This window comes from Plutella xylostella, chromosome 14 (genome assembly GCF_932276165.1).
Source record: "Plutella xylostella chromosome 14, ilPluXylo3.1, whole genome shotgun sequence".
Lineage (NCBI taxonomy): Eukaryota > Metazoa > Arthropoda > Insecta > Lepidoptera > Plutellidae > Plutella > Plutella xylostella.
The window spans coordinates 10630980-10651966 of record NC_063994.1 but is presented as its reverse complement, the minus strand read 5'-3'; the positions used below and the strand labels follow the sequence as shown (position 1 = coordinate 10651966).

Sequence of the window (20987 nt, the reverse complement as noted above, 5' to 3'; positions counted from 1 at the left end):
GGCTGCCGGCAGCGATATATTTACATGAGCTTTGTTGCTGTTTGATGAACCTGTATGCTGAAAGATTATGTTACCCTGGTGGTTAGTATTCAATGTTTGAAAGACAAAGCTAAAGACAAATTCTTAAGTTATTCAATTAGGTATTAAAATTAATATTTTTGTAGGCAAACACGCTCTACCGTATGACTTTCTTCATCATGTCAAATCTTGCATTCATAAATCTTATACACTTCGTTATACTTCCACTCACTGTATACTTTTTAATAATAGGTGCCTAATATTAGTAAAGTAAGCTCTCGGCCTGAGCTTCGCGTTAAAGGTCAAGGGCCTGATCGGAGATTAGATATTTAGTTACAGATAACGAATTTTGCAATAATATAATTTCATACCTACTAGATATTTATCGTTTCCCACTATTTACGTGTGTATATTTACATTATTTACGCGTTCTTCATAAAAATAAAAATGTCTCCTTAAACCCTGCTCGGTCATTGAATAAGGGCAATGTTCAAAAAGAAACCAACCTAAAGAGTAATAATTATTTACCCGAGCGTTAACTAGGAAGGGACTACTAGAATGTACGCACGTAATAAGTTAACCGTAACGCTTGTTTCTACCTAATATAGTACATAGAAGTTTGAGTTTAGGACACAGTCTAGACTCAGCGAACCGGATACCCGGGAGTGGGCGTCTAATGTATTGTGTGCTTGTCTCGCCGTATTATGTGGCACGGCTTTGAACTTGTTTCAGTCTATGACAGCCTGGTATTTCTTAAACTGCTGTGTTACTATCAAAACAATAAAACCTTGTTTAATGGGTATTTAAAAAAAAATACACTTTTATAAGGCGATTTAAATTCCGATGGCATTTAGGATGGAATTTAGACCTTATTCAAAACTGAGATATGGTCTCGCCGATTATCGCATTTCAAATAATAATAGTATTCGTTTTGAAATGAAATGAATCTGACATAGGTACATACTTTATGCAAACAGTGCATAATAATTCCGTTTTTCCATCCTGCTGCGAAACCCTTACAACCTACATATATCCTATAACCTTACCCATCAAAACTTCTATACGCAGTCAAGACCCCCGTTCGTTTAACGTTTATTCAATTTTTTTATGGTAACAAAAATAGTATTAAATTTTAACTTAAAATTAAATTTCATATAAGCTGCCAGCCCAGCAGCTAAGTTGTAATTACAAAGCCCCGCTCCATGAAGTAACAACAAGAAGGAAATAAAAAGGCCTCCGCCCCTCGGACAGTCGACATGATGTAATTATAATTTTAAAATGAGTTACAAAGCGCTGTTTGTTATACACTTGATTGTTTTTTTAACTTTCTTGGCATACAAATATGCCTTTTACAGTAAAAGGCATAGTTGATCTGTTTTACTATTTTTATTGGAAAAAGTGCGTAAGCTATATATGTATACTGTGTTAATAAATAAATAAAATAAATAAAGTTTATTTCCAATAAAAAGTAGCAACAACGTTACAGACTTACCCCCTTATTCATAGAGAAGTTACAGAACGTTTTAACTAATAAACTGTTTTGTCCCTCTCCGACAAAGAACAATTTGTTCTTTGACAGAGAGGGACAAAACAGTTTATTAGTTAAAAGATATTGTAACTTATCTATGAATAAGGGGGTTAATCTAGACAATTTTTTGAACAAATGCGTTGTGAGTTGAACCATCATGACCCTAAGCTAGGAATGAACCTGTATTATAGGGTTATGATGTTTCTCCGTTATAATGAATCAGTAGGTACTTATACGAAATAAATTTAAGTAACGCCGTAACTTCATTTAGGATTAAAATAAGAGTGTGTGCCTACGTTGTAAGTATGAAGGGATGTTATAGAGTAGATTATGATATCAATCAGTAGGTATTATGATTGCAAGGTATTTTTAATTATGTTATCATAATATATGGGCAGTATGTGGTTACAAAAGATCCTTTTGAGCTATTATATACCACTTTTGCAACATCCTATATACTGCTTTTTCTGTCGCTAGTTATTTTTTTACTCTGTCGCTCAAGATTTCCAGATTCGTACCTATTACGTCTGCCCCAAACAACCGTCAAGCTATTTAAAACTTGTATTTTCCATTACGTTTCAACTTCTACTTCCCTGGTAACCCTCTTATCACGAAGGCATCAATTTCCCTTTTTTGGGTTGTTAAAGAACCTTGACGAAGTTTCAGACTTGGGTCAGGAAAACTTTTGGCTTACCGACTGAAATTAATCTAATTTACACCCGGCCCCTGGTTTTATAAAAAAAAATCACGCTCATTTTTCATTCAATTGTCGTTACAAGTTTTATGTTTACCGAGAAGAATTCGTTGCGGCGACTGTATGCTTTTACTATGGAGCATAGAAACCTTTAGGTAGTTAGGGTGAAACGGGGTACACATCGACCCAAAACGGTTTATATTGTATTTCGAAAAGAATGTTTGATTTAATGTTGAAATCATAAAGTTACAAATGCAGTATCAATACCTAGCTATGGTACTCGTAGGTAATATAAACCGTATTAGGTCGATGTGTACACCGTTTTACTTATATTGTCTCCTAAACTAACCTTTTGTTGTTGATCTCTGCGTCCCTGGTACCTAAACAGCAGTTACCTGCTATAGAGGTGTCTATTACGGCTTATTTACGCTTTACAGGGTCAATAAGTTAGCACCCCCCCATCTATCCTCCCTAAATAGGCTTAGTGGATGAAAATGGTTTGTGTTTGAGTGTTGGTTTAAAGTAAAAATGCTATTGTATATAATAAAAACAGGGCCGTGGTTAAATAGATAGGTTCTAGTTTTGTTATTAGAAAGGCTGTGGGTCCAAATGCTGGCATGGAATATCAGCTTCAAAATTAGATAAACTATAACCTCGTACCTTAACAAACTAACAATCTTTATTTTTTTAATACAATGTTTACGTGTTTATATTGATCGAGTAGGAATAGCATTTGGATTTTCGTCCATTTCCATAGCTGAGTGATCCGTGATAAGTCGAGAAATTCAATATTAGTTTCTGTTTCGTGATATTTGGAGCACTGTGAAAAATATATCATTGAAGAATTCGTGCGTGCTACGACCTTGCTACGTGACTCTCATCGTAGCCTCGTAGGCATTTCGTAGCGCTACACCGCCGTAGTACATTTAGCTGGAAACGTTTAAGGTCTTCGCACATTATAACAACTCCACGCCAACGCGGCAGCAACTCCACTCACACTCCTTTAGTTTTTCTAGACATTTAGTGTGTACGATGCGTAGGCCACTCGTTGTACACTACTTTATAATCATTTTTTGAAATTAAATCTTGAACATATGACACAGGGCTTAACTATCAATGTCTAGCATAGGGTCGAGTCGCCGGTGAGTTGTTATAATGTGCGAAGACCTTTATTCAGGAATTATAGTTTATTTTCGTTTAGTTATTAAGTAAGTAGTTAAAATAAATATGTGCACAGTAAGAAAGGAAGCATAACTTTGCAACTAAAGCGGACTAGAGTTTTTAATCCTATGAATTGGTGGCTGTACTTGTGGATGGTGGTACAAGTTAAATGTTTCGGCGTTCTGCAACTCGACAGATATAAGGAATTGCTATGTAAGTTTCTTGTGTTTGACCCTCGGTAGGTTCTCATACGGTTCTTATTATCAAAAAGTTTAGGCGTACAGTAAATATAACTATCATACATTACCTTACTATATTAAAAAAAAATTAGGATGTTAATGAGCTGTTTAAATTTAAATCAAATATTAAGCTTTTTAATAATTGCCACGTTTTCATCTTCCATTAGGTTATTTACTAAGGGCCAAATTCACGGGTTGCATAGAAATCTAAGTTTTATTAAACTACGATTTCATTAATCACGATTGCCGGTTTCGTCTAACTGCGTTTAGAGTAACCTGAAATTCATCGGTGCTATTTTAATCTCGTTTACGTCACCGGTGTTTCAGCTACAGACGAGCCAGCAACACTGAAATGCGTTTAGTTATTGCGTCGCGCCGTACATACTTTATGCGTATTTTGATTTCGAGCAATGGAGTAACAAAACGTTTTGACACATTATAAAACCAAAAAAATATATATATGTCGTTGTCAAAGCGTTGTTATTTGCTCAGTGGTTTGTTTATGACGTTTGACAATGACAACTTTCTATAACTGCGTTTAGCAACGCTAACTGGCCAATTTATAGCAGTTACAGCTGTAACTGCGTTTTGCTCTAATCTTGGTTAATATTGGTCGGTGAAAATCGAAATGAGCGTATAAGCTCGTTTAGAGCATAAACTGCGTTTTCAATCCTTCTAACGACGTTTAATTACTTCGGTGAATTTGGCCCTTAGTCTGTGTGATACTTTTCGTGCAAGATAACCGTAGTTAGCTGTACCATAAACTCGCTGGTCTCTCCTGGCTTGCGCTGGTGCCCTGGTAGCCGTCAGCCAACAAGCATTAATAAGGCTTTGTGTAACTTTGTCCTGCTTTTTGCCGGCACTTTGTGGTGAGTTGGTGACCGAGTCGACCCTGCCTCGGCACAAAACCGACTTTACTTTGACCTCCGATCGAAAAGTCACGATTTTTACAACTAACTATTTTGCGGGAGATTGTTTGATATGGGATTATACTAGTTTTTATTTTATCTATGTGATTTGAAACGTTTCATAGTTAATATTGAACTGATAATCTAATTTAGAGATTTATCCAAAAATGATTTATTTAGATATCATATCTAACTACATAAATAAGAAACCGTAATTTAATTAAAAAATTATCAGGTTTTTGTTTACTTTTCTGGTAATGGACTCAACATAACCATACAAAATGTGAACGCTGTGTTTTTGGCAAAGAAAACATGTTTTCACAACACACCTCGCCGCTCTGTTTACGCTTTCACGTAACAACTATTTCTGAGAGAAACTCACGTATTCTCAGGATGTTGTTATTGTCATGAAAAAGCAATATACTGGTACAAAGACCACTGAAGAAGAGATTCTGAAAACTTCGTCTCAACTTTGACTTATTGTTCTAAAACACTTAGGAAGATCCCAAAAAGTGTGCTTCAAATTTTCCCATACAAACAAGCCAAGGAAAAGTTTTCGTGCACGGCATAATATGGGCTCCGGCAGTCAAAGGAGATGCTCCACACAACTCACGGAGTGTGAAGTTGCTCAGCAGAATTACGCCTGACTAATTAGTAAACTATTGCAGATCTATGCTGCCTTGGTATATTTAGCACTTGGGTGTTATGTTTTAGTGGGTCACATTATTAGCTACACTAACTTCATTCCTTCATACTCATCATGGCAAATCAATTGTGATCGAATAGGCTTTACCTAGAGAAAGTAATTAACATTTAATCATGTAAATAATATGTAAGGACATTTCACACACGGCCACCCGACACCAAGCTAGGCTTAGCCGCTAATATGGGTTTCGGATCACTGATGATCGGACACAGATACATAAATATTTTTTAAATAGTGTCATAGTAGTCAGGGTCACTAACCACTACTCTATTTGGTCGTCAAGAAAAGAAAAACAATAAAGTAATATGAATAACAATAGAACACTGTTTCTTTTATTGTACAAGCGTTTGTTGTTGTTATATTCATGATAAATAATAAACAGGGAGAAGTTTAATATAAAATCAGCGGAGCTGGCGGTAGCTACGAAATCTATATGAAGCGAAGACGGTCTCAAACCTCATCTATATTTCATTGGAGGGAACCAATAATCTTAGCCAATATGCTGACTTTAGGGCTCTCGGGGAAAAGAGAAGAAACGGATTGATCAAGTTAGGTTGAATAAGATAAGAAGAAAATGTTATTTACATCCAAAATTATGAGTAGTTGCTTAATTAACCTAAGGTTAATTGATAACGTGACACTTAAGAGTTTATTTAGTATTTCTCTTGTTATATTATTTACCAGGGGCAAAGGGTTTATACCACACACCCGAGTCCCCGTTGTTCTATGATAAAACACGATTCGCATTAACAAGATGGCTAATGGACTTTTATTGCTAAAATAAAAATTGCAACGTCATCAACAATCCCCCGGCATCAATGTCCACTGAAAGGGTTCAGATAAATAATACCAGGACCGCAGAAAGGTCGGGCAGTGGGCAAACACTTAGCGGCGGACAAACGGACGGGACGCGCATTTTCACAACGTTACAAACCTCCCCTATTGTCATCGTCGCCTGCTCCTTTCTGATAACTACAGTCACATTTTTTCCGCCATAACATTTAAAAAATGCTGTAGATAAAAGACATAAAAATACGCCGCTGAATCAATGTGAAAACTCCCACATAGTAATACGCCACTGAATCTATGTGAAAACTCCCACATAGTATGGAAACTTATTTACCACTTCTCTTTTGTTGAAAAGACTACAAAGGCAATATATTTTATTAGATCCAGCCGCTTTCATTTCCCGTTGAAATCGCTTTACTTTAGAGCTAAAATTGGCTAACATCGTTAATCTCCTTGCAGTCACAATCTGATATTTTCTCGCTGTACTGCGCTTGTAAATCCAGCTCTAATATACTAGCTTTACAGCTCCTTTTAGACGGTTCAGTGAAAGACCTAACAAGCTAACTTAGAAGTTGAGCCCTGTGGTAGGTACTTGAGGCAGACTGTTTTATGAATATATAAAACTTGTTTTGTCAGCTTCAGCGTAACCTGGTTAAACTACGGATATTATTTAATATACTCGTAGATAAAACGTATAACCAGGGTAAAGTGGTCGCCAATAATCTTCCAACAATAGTAGTATCTTATTGAAACTTTATAAACCCAAACTCATGCCAGAGAAAGATAAATACTTCTCCCGTACCGCTCAAGAGTTTGATCAACATTTCACCGTATGGAGTCCCGGTGTTTAAGTTATTCACAGCCGGGCCCCGGGGCCCACTTCAATCATTCATTCTTGACTTTGCGCCGAGTTTCCTACAAGCTCTGCGCTCCTGGTACCCCTAGCCCGATACTCCGAGGGGACTCGCAATAAAAATATCTACTTTATTGTTTGTTAAGGTAAGTTTGTTTGTGGGTGGGTATGTGAATGTGAATGTTTAATTTTGAACTTGAATTCATTTTTTGTTTGAAAACTATGAATTAAGCTCATTTGGAAGCCTAAAATAACGCAAGATTCGTAATGTCTTACGACGGTAACGTAAAAATAGGCAAAACATTGAGGTGGACACTCTTCTTTATAAATAAGAAACCTAAGGATCTGATAATAAATCATAATGGCGTCTTTGTGGCCTTTTTGTATAGGTCATCACCAGTGCCGCCAACTCATTCAATCTTAATTCAATACATGGCTTCATCACTTGTCACGATACAATCTGCCTTTCAGTGCATTGAAGCCTTCGACCCATTGTAGAGTGAATTCGATTGAGTAATTCTATATTGTTAGAAATTGAATGCTGCGTAATTTGATGTTGAGATGAATATATAAAATGCGTAGCTTACCTGTTAATGATTGTAATAGGACTTGAATACGTTTCTTAATTTTCGGTTAATGCACTCACGAGCAATGAAACAGTTCCAGTGACATGTTGTCATGACGTGGCAGGAGAAACTTTTTCATTACTCGTGAGTGTTCAACTTTTTCATACATATCCTTCTAACAACACTACAGGTAAACCAGTATAATTGTCACCGTAGTAAACGATTAGCCTCGAGGAGATCGTTTATATAATACGCAATGACGTTGCCATAGAGTACAGTAAATTGAACAAATATACCTACAGTTTGATTGAGTATAATGTAAAGCTGTTTATGGTAATAGTATTAAATATGCCTTTGACGCAAACGATTTCTCTGTAGCAAAAATATAACTGATTTTATACCTTTATTTACCAAGGTAGGTTGTTCTTTGAAGCATCAGAAATGAGCTCTAGATCTGTCTGCTCTCCGCATAGTCTTTATATTTGCTTGTTTGTTTATTTTATGTTTACATTCAAAAGGCACTTATACTGCATATTTTGTCTCTTCTCTTCAAATTGCAACACAAATTGCTTCCTAATGATGTTATCACCATTGATTTTTGTGTTAACTTCTTGTGCATTGAAATTGCGTAAATAGTAACATTTTCAAAGCGACGAATTACTCTGTAGAGTATTCTTTCAATTAGCGGAGTGTTGGGTATTAGCGATTGTTCCCACGGCCGTCGCTTGCGGCCGCCCTGTTACATTATGTATGGACGGTCTTAGTTCAATGGAGGGAAAAGTGGTTGCGTTTCTTTATTTTTGCTCTACGCCGTTTATGGCTCCCTGGTAGAATTGCTGTGACAATGTTGAAATTATTATGAAAACTAGTTTTTACAGATTACGAAATAAAATAACTTTAATATAGTAAAATGATTTCTCCTTTATAACAAACACGAAGATTAAATTTAATTCTAGTTTATATACGGTTTAGTCAACAAATTTAATAGATATCACTATCAGTATTCACTCGTCTAAAGCCGGTTGTAAACCAGAAGTACCTATGTTTAATTCGTGAATTTTTCAAATTCCAAGCACAAAAGTGTTTCCGAATGACTCTTTCATTTTTCCGGTAACAACACCCTGCTTATTAAAATCATATTTTTTCTCAACATAATTTAAATTATTTAAACTAATTTATTTATTTTAGATACTTGAATTGTAAAAACATTAGATCAGTAGGTTGTATGTAACTTTTGTTTAAACGGTTGCTTATTAGAACTTTCTATTTTTCAGGTAAGTTGAAGCCACTTTCTAGAACGGGGTACTAGGTAAGACATGAAAAAATATTGCTGTATTAATTTGTGGCAAGCAATATAAAAAATATCGGATAACTACCGCAAGAATCCTGATAATCATGACGCTTTTACTAATAAACAAAAAAAAACTACTGTACTGTTGGGAGTTTTAAATTTTCTTCATAGTGGCGCCATCTCTTAGTAAGCAGGCGTACTTCGTTGTTCGTTTCATTTCTACCGAAGCGAGGGTTGCAAGTTTTAGGAAGTTTTAGCGGGTTGTGTTTGAGATTATTTTGTAGTTCTGTGACTTTCACGTAGATGGCGCTTTTCTTTTTTTTTAAAGCTCTTGTTTAATCCTATACAACATTCGATTATTTTCATTATCTTTGTCTCTGCAATAAAATAATCAGAATAAATTCAGGATATAGTGATATAGGTACTTATGAGATTTTTACTAAATAAATAACCTTAAAAATGACTTACCAGTGTCTGTGCTTAGCAGCTACAGTGACAGCGACAGATAACGTTTGTGTTTGTACTTAAATTTATATTCATTCATGAAACCGAATATCATCACATCATAAATGTACCTATCGTAATCGTGGCAGTATTTTGAATTTTTGACAAATAAGATCCTGGCACGTGCTGCGGCCCTAGTAATTTAGTTTAATTACATTTAATGGAGCCGCTGTGGCTAAGTTGATAGAATTTGAGAAATCCCCAGGGCATTCGGGGATTTCTTTTATTTTTCCCTCTTTTGTGTAAAGAAACGTTGTTTCGTTGTGTTCCTCTTTGTTGTATTGTATTCGAATTTAATTTCACTGTGTGTCTTAGAAGACATTAATTACGAACAGTACAATTGCTAAAATGTTTCAATAAGCAGCTTTAAAGTATACTGCTATTAAACTTTTTAGCCGTTGAAAACTAGTCATAATAAAGGTCCTATTCAGTATGTAATAGGTACCTACAGGAGGGTCACTCTCTAAATCGACGAACGAACGAACGAGTATTGTCATGCAATCGGCACGCTTAATACAACGAGATACAGTCGTGGTTAGCGGTTCCGTTTTATTCTTCCAAAGCTTCGGAGCGCTGCGCGAACATAAAATTTCTCGTCCCAGCTAAATCTTGTCGTCATTTTCTAAACGGTTTAAAAAGTAACATCAAGTAGACGTGAAGGTGGTGAAATGGAATGCCAATGTTATTTGCAGCGTACATTTTGCCCGAGGTCTGTTTTGGACGGTAACTCTAACTTATGACAAAACAAAATTTTCTTTAGCGGTAACTACGACTTTATTGCGTTACATTAAATGTACCAATTGCCTGACTGCTCTCTTTCGTTTGTTTTTTGTAAAGCGAAAATAATCCTACTGAGCCTCTTCAGCCGCTACCGCTGGTCCCTGGAGCTAAGTAGAATACATTTCACGGCTGTTTACTGCTGACGGACATTTTACTTTGTGTCCTGTATGGTTCTGAGGATTTAAAATACGCACTTGTCGAAAAGAAAATCACAGTACAATAATATAATATACAGAAAAAACAATCTTTCTAATCTTTCCGTATCCTTTTCGTTTCTCGTACCTCGCGAAATAAAACTTATGCTCTTTAAATTCAAGGTATCACTCAAATTAAAACGGTGATATCTGGTTTGTGAATGACTCCTTAAAAAATAGATTAGAGAGAGAATAAAATAGACTAGTCAATAAAAGAAAGCTGCTTTTTACCCAATTTTCAACTTTTGTCCTTTAGCGACATAGCTTGAAAGGACCGGCCCAGAACTAGTGATTTAATTGTGCCTTAATCACGATTTAAGATGTACCAATTAATTCTTATTAAACAGTTTCGAGAACAAAAAGAGGAAAATACTCAAGTAGTGACTGAAATTGAAATATGCCTCCAAAAGCACACTTAGTAAAGCTTTCAATTAACTTTGCAGATTATGTCCAAGTTGTAGATCAAAGCCTGCTAGATCTTTTCATGGCAGGTCGCCTATCTAACGACTAAATCTGGCGATAAATGATTTATCTATCCAGCGCTGAATAAAATCACTTATAAAAGCTTAAGGTCACTTTGTGAAAATGTCCAGAGACTTAAATATTCATTGGAAAGTCTAGACGTTTCACGAAAATACGTCGTTGATTTTTTCTAAACGTGTATTTTATACAAGTACCTACCTAAATGTTTGAGAAGCTTTTGATCAACCGCTTGTATAATTGAATATGACAATCTGATAAGACTTGTACTTATAGTTGTTAAATCAACATAAAGGTGAATGTTGTAATGTTTATTAACTTAAATCTGACTTTATTGAAATAATAAATACCTATAGTAGTTGCTACAGGTCATCATGAAGGAAAGGTCGCCCGAATAATAAGCAAGCTCGATTAAAACCATGATTGACTTTTCCTTTGAATATTTAACCTAAATATTAGGATGACAGCGCCGGGAAGAGGTAAAATAACCGCCTCTCACACACAGCGCTATCAAACGGGAGCAATATTTCTAGCAAAAACAGCTTCCAGCGAGCGTTTGAAGTCCAAACATTTCGGGTCTCTTTACGACACAAGAAATATGCGCTTCGGGCCTCTGGTCCCCTGGTGCCATTAAAATTAGTCCCCTCCGACCAAATTGAATTTCGTCACAGCCCATAGAGGTATTCAGCCTGTTGTTTTTCCTCCGAGGATACCCGTGCAAAGAATGTTCTTGCTAATGCGGGTAAATAATGGACCATTAAGAATTTTGCTCTATTCCTGTCCTTATTTCGCCTTATTACTTACGTAAAGATATCAAATATCGCCACTTACGGTCGTAGGTTTGGTTGAAGATGTTTATATAAGTGGGGTTTAAAATAAATTGATCAAATTCATAAAGACCATAATATTTAACTTGGTCAAATAGAATACAATACCTAAATATTTTTCTCGTGACGAATGCATCATCAAACTTTCTGCTATCTTCGGGCTTTCAGGGGTGGTGTAGGCGAACCTGTGATAGAGAGCGACAAATGTGACAGCCTAACGCAGTTGGTAGCTTCATAGAATAGAATAGAATATATCTTTATTGAACACCACAAATTAAAACATACAAAGAGAACTTATAAACTAGGAACATAAAACATAAACTTTATCACTAACGGTTGTTTTTATCCATCAACTTAAAGTACCTAGCTCAGAGTCATGTGATTAGAATTTCACCATATACTATACAATATACTGTACCCATTAAGCTACAATTATATACGATTATAATTATTTTAAGCTATTTAATATTAACATTTTTACTCTGGCCACATACCTAAACTTAACTTATGCTTCAAATTGTGAAATTAAATTCCAACGAAATGTAATCCCTGCATTTCAGATATTTCCTATATCAGCTATATTACAACTGACCATAAACCCTTTAATATACCCGTATTTTTAAACAACCATGATGCTTTGATCCGGATAAGTTTTGATTATTACTAAAGATAAAGATAAAAGATAAAATACACTTTATTGCACACAACCAGAAACGGTTTCACAAACATAGAAAAGAAAACCGGCTAAGTGCGAGTCGTGCTCGCGCACAAAGGGTTCCGTAGTTAAATCAACCTATCTCAAAAACTATAAGAGATACTTTGATCAAACCAAAAATCGTTGAAAGAGTTAATTAGCATGCATCACCTCTATTTTTTTTAGAATTTTATACCCCGTAGTTATAAAAATAGAGGGGGGGGGACATACTTTTTACGACTTTGAGAGCTGATATCTCAAAAACCGTTCACTTTAAGAAAAATGTTTTTTAGAAAACTTTATATCATTTTAAAAGACCTTTCCATTGATACCCCACACGGGTATGTACATCGAAAAAAAAAATTTCATCCCTCAGTTACATGTATGGGGGGCCCCACCCCCAATTCTTCCCCATTCTCCCCACTCCCGGACACACCATCTATTTTACTTTTACTCATTCCAACATGACTTACCCTTAATAAATTCAGTCAGATAAATTTCCTTCAAACAATTTTACATCGAGGTCGTTTTGTACTAAAATAGCAATAACTTTTTTGTTAATTGAAACAATAGCAACGTTTCATACCATTTTGGAAACTGCATTAAATGAGCAATCTTTTCAAATAAGGTGCCAGGTTTGCGTGGTATATTTTTTTTACAGTATGTAGAGTCAAAGTTGTTTATAAAAAAATACGATTACCTTTTATGACTTTGAAAACCGTGTTTTTTTTAAACATACAGCATTACTCGATATATTTTTTTGACTGCGATCAATAGCAGGGCTATACAGGGTGAGGCAACACCAAACAAATTGTAACAATATGGATCTTGGTACCGGCGGCACGCAAAAAACTGATCCAAGGTGTCGATTTGCAGCAAATTTATAAAAGTGTCAATATCTCGAAAATTATCGAGTTTTTACTTAGGTCATATTGTGATATTCTGGCCTCTCATGAGCTGACCTATCAGCCCTTTAAGGGATGACGTTGACTTTTGGGACACCCTGTATACCTAGACCTTATATGTAATAATACAATACATACCACAAATAAATATCTACATATATATTATGCTGATTTATTCTAATCTGGATAAGCTAAATTTAAGTAATGCTATTACTATTATATTATTCACACCTTCATGCAAGTAGGTTCAACATGGCCCGTGTATTTATCTTTTAAAATAGTTGGCAAAGAAACACGGTTAGATACTAGGACATCAAAACTTGAAGAAGGCTCGGCCCGCCTCAAGTCTCCTTTGAGAAGTAAGCAGGAGGCAGCGTGTCATGTCAGTCTTTGTTAGTGCACCTCTTGTATAAAGAGTACTAGGAGACCAGACACGCTAGGACAGTGTTTTTCAACCTTTTTCATGATGCGACCCCCCTGGTATAAAAAAATATTTCGCGACCCCTTGACCCTTTCGGTTTTTTATCATGTATGTATGTGTATGTTACAGTATTTATTTCTTACGACGTATTTATGGTATCCATGCAGCATTTAGGCCACTTAGCATCCAGCTGAGCTCCTGCAGAGATTCTGCCATAATAACGATGCCGTCCGCGAAGCGGAGGTGTGACGCCATTTATGCATAATTATGCCATGTCCTTTCCAGTTCCAGTCCAACGTCTTAAAGACATCTTCCAATGCACTCTTGTGGCCCTGTACTTGGACAGTCATAGTAGCGGCATCGTACAGACTACTCAACACCTCGATATAGCGCCAGTCGATTTGAAATCTCTGCAACGCTTCCAAAATTGCCCATGTCTCGATGGAGTTGAAGGAGTTTTCATAGTCCACAAAGGCTAGGCTAGATACAGAGCCTGATTATAATATTCGGCCTTCTGTATAATCGGCCTTACTGTGTGGATGTGGTCTATTTTACTAAAACAGATCCACGACTTGATAATTTAATTAATAAAAAACAAGCTTAACCTTCGCATTTAAAAAAATTATAAGTAAAAGTATTTTTAAAGTTAGAGTCTTTACTTATTGTCTTTATTGTTTTTTTTTACTAACGTACCCAGTTTTTTCGCCTTATGGCGACCCCCCTACAGAAGCTTCGCGACCCCCCAGGGGGTCGCGACCCACAGGTTGAAAATCACTGCGCTAGGAGATTACACCTGAAGTAAAGGTGTGTTCCAACTTGTTTCTATGATGCTCGACTAAAATATGCATATAAAATCCTACGCCTCTAGAGATCATATTATTTATGTGGAAGCTTGTTAATAATTTACAAATTTAATTATAGCTACAAATGAAATTCTTCACATTACATAAGTATGACTCAAACTCTGCTTATTATATCAAGCCAGTTATTTTCTGAAACTCCTCAAAGCATTGTACCTTTGCTTTTAGGAAAGCACTGTTGAAATATTCTAGTTTGTATTCAAACGCGTCTAGGAAATAACGTTATGTGACAAGTAAAGTTTAGCTGAAAGTCTGAGATTTACCTCCATGTGTTAAGGATTTGCTAGGAGTTGAGCGAGGTGAGCTTCAGCTTGTTAAATGATATAAGTAGATAATTTTTTATCACATTAATCTCATAATCTCTATTTCCTGACGTTGTGGAACGAGAGCGGTTGGTTATTACTCATCGTAGTATTTGCACAAAACCATAGAATAACAAGTACAAATGTAATCTGTAAAGTTCTGTTCAGCGCCTAGTCCTACACGTTACGTATTGGTATTTTCAGATCTGTATAATACCGGGGGCGTAGCTCAGATGGTAGAGCGCTCGCTTAGCATGCGAGAGGTACCGGGATCGATACCCGGCGCCTCCAAATGAGAACATTCTCTTTTTATTCAGACATATAGCGTGACTTAATTAAATTTTTATGATTTTATCATCGCCGTACAAAATGTAAAAAATATTTTCTATTTTTCTGTAAGTTTACAGTATGGTACGAGCATGTTTATAAGTAATGCAAAAATATGAAGAAAATTGTGAATAGAAAACATCTATTAAATGAATAACATAAAAACTAAACCTATTTATATCGTTAAACCAGTTGAATATGTCCGTTTTAGTTCCATTCTATTAAATGTGTGGGTTACCAGTCACCACTGACCATGTAAATTTTCCATTATTGAAAATATAAATCATAATTAATGCCATTTTGTTTTCCCTATTTATGAAAGCTTCATGTTCAGTAGTTTCCTTTGTGTATTCCACTGCAAAATTATTAAACCATAATCATATTTACACGTGCATATACGTATAAACGCATTTCGCAGAAATACGTTATTTTCGTTTCGCCGACTAATGGCCCCGGAGTGAGCGGTTTGTTTATGTCCGAGGGCAAACTTTTTTGAACGGACTATAAATTTTTGTGCTCGAAAACACCAAGTTATAAAATATGTTACTGTTGCTTCGGCTTGCGCGGGCATAAAGTTTTTATTTACGGACTAGTAGCTAGTACATACATTTTGACGATGTAAAACCAAACTAGATTTTTTCAAGGTGCAGTTGCCGGCATCAGATGATGTGTCGCAAGTAGGTACCTACCTGAAATCTATTCTTTTACCTCAGATACAAGTGTAAATGTCGAGTTGAATAAAATGTGGTATTTCACAACATTTTTACTTGTAAATTTACAACACAATACACTTTATTTGTACCAAAAAATCATAACAACACAAGAATTTAAAAATGAAACAGTAAAAAAGGCAGCCTCATTGCTTTTCAACATTTCCGCATCCCGGTTATCCCATGGGACCATTTATAAAACATCGATGCTGGCTGGAAAAGGCTGGTGGTGTATTGTTGTTTAATAAAGCTTTTCTACGAAATGCTTTTATTTGAAGTTGATTGATTTCCAATATGTTTCCGGGAAAGCAAGAACATAATATTGGATATTTCAAAGCGAATTTCAGTATGCATCTGGCATTTCAGATTATTATTTTCAGTTGTGCAGAACAAAAGTACCTACATAAAATCGTGTATGATATAAATAAAAATTGTGTGTGAATTGAGTAGGTAGTTACTGAAAATTAGCATTGTGGTCCTTATTCAGCACAGTTGACGCTGAGATGTGTCGATTTTGACTCTCTGCATGTAACATCTGACTTTTATGTTTGTATTCTTCCGGATAAAATTCTTAATAATAAATATCTAACAGAATTGACAACATTTCAAAATTTTATACAGTTGGAATTCGAAAACCATTTAGAGATATATGGCTCTTATATTCACAAAAAAATTTATCCGATTTTTCTATTGAATTATTTTAGAGAAAAACATGAAATTCTAAATTCTCATTCGTGACGTCACGATGTGGCATAATAATTAAACGCGCTTTTACTTCTACAAACATGAAGAAAAAAACATATTATGTCACTTTGACAATGACATTGACAAACATCACTCAAATGTCTGTCACTTTTATATGTCCTTGTCAATGATGAAAGTTCGTGATTGGTGCTTGCTCATGTCAAGTTAATGTCATCCAACTTTTTTTTAGGTTAGGCAGGCAACGAAAATATTTTTATTTAGAGCCTCCACGTGACGTCACTCAAGTGATAAATATTTTGAACTTTGAAATTAATAAAATATATTAAAACATATAAATATTAAGAAATAAAAAAAATACGGGTCATCTAAATTTGTCATATCTCCTCGAAATAAAATCGGTGAGCATTTTATTTGAAATGTTGTCAATTACTAACTCACTAAAGTAAGCTACATATCTACATACATACATCCATCCTGACGTCCCTCAGCAGGGACAAAGGGCCTTGAGTAGATTTCTCCATCTGGCTCGATCTTGGGCAGCGGCTGCGAGCTCCTCCCACTTCATTCCCACAACTTTTGCCTCATTCTCCACAGAGCGTCGCCAGGTTGTTTTTGGGCGGCCCCGTTTACGTTTTCCGGTTGGCTGCCAGCTGAGCACTTGCTTCGACGGGAATTCTTCGGGTCTTCTGAGGGTATGACCCAGCCACCTCCATTTTCTTGTGAGGATTTCCTGTTCGATGGGTTTCTGCTTCGTCAACCTCCACAGTTCCGCGTTCGAAATGGTTCGTGGCCAGTAAATCCGCAAAATTCGCCTTAGGCATTTGTTGATAAATACCTGTAGCTTGCTGGATAAGTCTTTCCGAACGAACCATGTTTCGCAACCGTATAGCAAGACTGACTTTACGTTAGACTCGAAAATCCTCACTTTTGTACGCCGGGTCATGACTAGTGGAGGTTAATATAACATATAGCTAAAAAACATAGCAAGTGATTTGCTCGCAACGAATAGCATTCGCTTTATGAACGCGCAAATGCTGCTATAATTATAACGCGACGCGCCCTCGCGATCTTAGCTCGCAAAATTGGACAGCGTCTGCCCGCGGCCGTTGCCACGACGCTACTGCTAGAAATAGCGGAGCGGCTCCGCTATTTCTCGCAGCCGCGAGACGTGGCGCGCGACAACCGCGCAGGCGATATTCACTTGCTTTGTAGCGTCTCGCTCTCTCAACGGTGCAACGTCGCGCGACTCGCGTGTGAGAGAGCGAGACGCTGCGAAGCTGCAAGCTTCACTACGCAATAGCGCTCCGCTATCTGCTGAAATTAGCTCCGCAGTCGCGATTTGGCAACGGCCACGGGTGGCCGTTATGCTAATTGTGCCTCGCGCAACGTTACGAATTACGATCGCGTTGTTTGTTTTGTTGCATTTGCGTGCTGTAAATAAATATTTGTAAATATACATAATAATAAATAGTAACGTATTAAAATAGGTTTAGTGTAAAATTGAAAATAAATAGTGTTTGTGTAAGTGTAAATAGGTACTTTCTAACGGACAATTTGGTTCTGAGGACAATTTCGTATTTTAAATGTTTTGTGATTGTGTGTGATTGAACTTTGACTGGACAATTTACCTATCTTTACTTTACGTGTGTTTTCGTAAGTGGATGAAACTTTGAAAGGATATTACTTTGTGGTTTTAAAGTGTTTTGTGTAAATAGTTATTGCAATTAAAGAACGTTTGACAATAATTCATAAAAATTAAGAGAAACAGTGATGTGCCATTATGGAAACAGTGATGTGCCATTATAGACAGTCCTAAGCCTGTAAAGTATGAAGGAAAGTTCATTGGTTTTTTCATCAATTTTTTTTTCATCAATTTTTTTTTTTGCTCTTCAATATCGTTATAACGTAGCGGATTAAATAACCTGCTATAAATGTGTAACATAGCGTCTGTAGCGTGTTATCAAAATGTAGCCGTTTTTCCCACCACTAGTCATGACGTTAGAGCTCCACACCGGCTTTAACTGGGCAAAAGCACCTCTAGCTTTGTTTAGACGGGTTTCGATGTCCATCTCTGTTCCTCCTATTGGGTTCACTACATATCTAATCTTAATAAATGCAATCGAATAGTATAATGTCCAGAAACAGTTCATGTGAGCAAATAGTTTCGTAGCAAACTTAAAGATTTATTTCACTCAAGTGATACTCGACTTAAGTGCACTGTAAATAAGACACATGTGTGATGCAGTTGTAAGGTTGTTCGGCGTAGAAGTGGTTCCTTTGAGGCTGGCCTCGTCTGCTCCAGTTAGCAACACCCTGCTGAGCTATAATTTCCTGGTACTGAGCCTGTCGTTGCTATGTAAAATTAACCGTTTAAAATTATTATTTTCAATACTAATAGGTAGATGTAAAAAGTCTTCCTTTGACTGTTAGTTGGGTAAAAAAGGTTACTGTAACATATTTTAATTTGATCGACGACAAACCTAGTCCAACTCTAGCTTTCTTATTGTCAACATGCTGGACCATTACTTAGTGTGCCACTCTTTATATAATTTATAGATCTAGATAGGATTACTTACATATACCGTATGTACCATATACTGTAATGAATGAAAAGTTAATTAATATAACTCAACCTAGAAGAACCTAGAAGTTCGAAAGAGCTATTCTTAATGAAAATTCTCAAGAACAATGAATCTTACGTAAGGGGCCAGATGCTAACCTTCTTTCAACAACTTCTGAACTTAATAAGGTCGAAGAAGTCAGCACATTTAACATGAATAATATAATGTAATATAATTCACTCAAAAACAAAGTTGCTCTGTTAAGGAAATTATCGCGGTGCTCGTCAGATGTTATTCTTACAAGTTGGGGCACTTCCTTTGGTTAGTAATTAAATTCGGCTCGCAATTTTGTTATGAAATTGTTGGTCGCCTCCCTCGGGGCTATGACACCCTGGTGGCCGCTGATTGACTCTCAAAAGAGTTGCTCAGGTAATTTCCCTTGAAATGACGTTTTCGTAGGAAAGCTTTATTAGATGTATTGAAAGGTTTAATACAACCATTTCTTGAAGAGGCATTTTAACAAATTGTTAATGTAGCTGCCGTCCATTGTTTTACCTTATAAAGTTTTATTAGATTTTCCTGAATAATAACACGAGTAACTGCTGGAAGTATTAATTGAAAATGATGGCGGTATCAGAATTAATAAGTCGACAAACTCAATTGAAAAGTTGTATCTGCCGTACGCACCTATAAATTTGAATATTACAAATTAAATAGAAAATAACTTTCTCAGCGTTATTGTCAAGCTCATCTTAGATTGGTTGTTCAGGTGTAATTTATTTCCATGTGGAAGGCGACGCTCTCATTGGCTATTCTATCATGTCGGTATCGTTCGTCAAACGTCGTTCAAAATTTACATGCCATAATTTGTTTGAATAACTTGATGTTTCTTATTTTCAGGTAAGTGGATGTTTTCTATGCGCGCAACGTGTTTCAATTTAAAAGAAGCGGTGAGTATCTTATGATCTCCTAGTAGGAGTCGTCGGTGTTACGTTACATTCACAAGTGAAAAATTAAAATAGGTACTACTAAATTGTAAATAAAGGAAAAAAGGTAAATAGAGCTTCAATAAATGTTATTTTAACAAAAACAAAAAATCTATGTTTGTCAATATAACACGTATATTGTATTCGAATGTATTTTTAGTAATTAATACTATTAATAGCTCTCTGCTGCTGGTGCCCTGGTGACGACTGTCCCTATCCAATTTAAGTTTAAATCTACCGTCGACAGAAAACTTGGAAAGTTTGGTGGCAACAATGAAAAAGTTTAGTTAAATCCAGCTTTGGGAGAGCTTTTGTAAAGAGATTCAATTCCGGGAATGGTTTCAAGAGTACTTCGGTAAGTATATATAATAATATATGCCCGTACATAATGTATTTATAGGTATAACGTATCTATTTACATACACATGGTCTGAATAACTGCAGCGGTTCAAGATCAACGTTATTCAAACTGTTTGGTCTGTAAAAGTAGTTTCAGAAAATAACATTACTTATTATAGCCGTATCACAAACTGGTAGAACAATATTTTCAACTTGTAAACTTCATAGATCAGTATATACTGTCTTTACGCATTTGGGTGACCAAAAATCAAATTGAAATAAAAAAATATATTATCAAAACTGCTCCATAACTCGTGGAAATACATAAGGAACCTACATACAGCTGAATTGAGAACATGCTCCTTTTTTTCGAAGTCGGTTAAAGAGTAGGGATTGCAAGTTTGAGAAGCACTGACGATCTCATGCAAATATTGACGCATTCCCCGGATTATATCCTGAGCATTATTTGAGTAGAGTCTCTGCAACAACACATTGCATAAACACATACACACACACACACAAACACACACTCACGCACCTACACATACAAGACATGTGAGAGCATTGTTGTTAGAACTTACTGTAGTCATTATACAGGATGTTGCAAAATTGGTATACTAAGCCGAAACCTACATGGGC

At 36.0% G+C, this 20987-nt stretch overlaps 1 protein-coding gene and 1 non-coding gene across 2 annotated transcripts in view; both read left to right on the top strand.

Annotated features, from left to right (window-relative positions):
• The window catches only part of LOC105381404 (neurobeachin), a 462556-nt gene that overhangs the window by 58621 nt on the left and 382948 nt on the right, over positions 1 to 20987 (top strand). The window lies entirely within an intron of this gene.
• On the top strand, positions 14939 to 15011 carry Trnaa-agc. The gene has a single exon. It is a non-coding gene; the product is annotated as a tRNA-Ala (tRNA).